Source organism: Myotis davidii, unplaced genomic scaffold (genome assembly GCF_000327345.1).
Source record: "Myotis davidii unplaced genomic scaffold, ASM32734v1 scaffold1336, whole genome shotgun sequence".
In the NCBI taxonomy this organism is placed as follows: Eukaryota; Metazoa; Chordata; class Mammalia; order Chiroptera; family Vespertilionidae; genus Myotis; species Myotis davidii.
The window spans coordinates 7,536-8,171 of NW_006287070.1; the positions used below are offsets into that span (position 1 = coordinate 7,536).

At 56.9% G+C, this 636-nt stretch overlaps 1 long non-coding RNA gene across 2 annotated transcripts in view; it reads left to right on the plus strand.

Moving 5' to 3' along the window:
- Window positions 1-604, plus strand: part of LOC107182325 — a 1,903-nt gene extending 1,299 nt beyond the window's left edge. For both annotated transcript variants that reach the window (XR_001513052.1, XR_001513051.1), the window contains one exon: window positions 440-604. This is a non-coding gene — a long non-coding RNA (uncharacterized LOC107182325). The remainder of the gene's footprint in view (window positions 1-439) is intronic.
- Window positions 605-636: the final 32 nt, after the last annotated feature.

Genomic DNA, 636 nt, shown 5'->3' on the forward strand with positions numbered 1-636 from the left:
TGGTCCCCTGAAGCTGTCCAAGACAAGAGGACACACCTGTCCCCGGTCCCCCTATGCCGTCAAGAGAAGGCGATCCAGAGGTCACCCGACGCTGTTCAAGAGAGGGCGACCCAGTGTTCCCCAGATGCTGTCCAATAGAAGGTGACCCCGCGGTCCCCTCACACTCTCCAAGAGAAGGTGATCCAGTTGTCCCCGATGCTGTCTAAGAGAAGGGGATCCAGCATTCCTCCGAAGCTGTTCAAGAGAAGGTGATTCAGAGGTCCCCCCACGCTGTCCAAGAGAAGGCGACCCAGTGGTCCCCCAATGCTGTCAGGGAGGCGGTGACCCAGTGTTCCCCCATCGCTATTTCGGAGGCAGTGACCCAGCTGTCCCATGAGGCTGTCCAAGAGGTGGCGACCCAGTGGTTCCCCAGCACAGTCTAGGAGGCTGCGGCCCAGAGCTTCCCCAATGCTACCCAGAGCCCAGTTCCCAGGGAATGACTGCATTTTGATGCCTTGGAGTGCAAACCAGGCAAGTTGCAAATGAAAACCCCTCTCTGGAGCCCTATTCTAGGTCCTGCTTCTGCAGCAGAAGCTGGGGAAAGTAAAGGGTGGTGTGGGTGGTTCAATAAAAAAAAAAAAAAGTGGATGCAGGGGG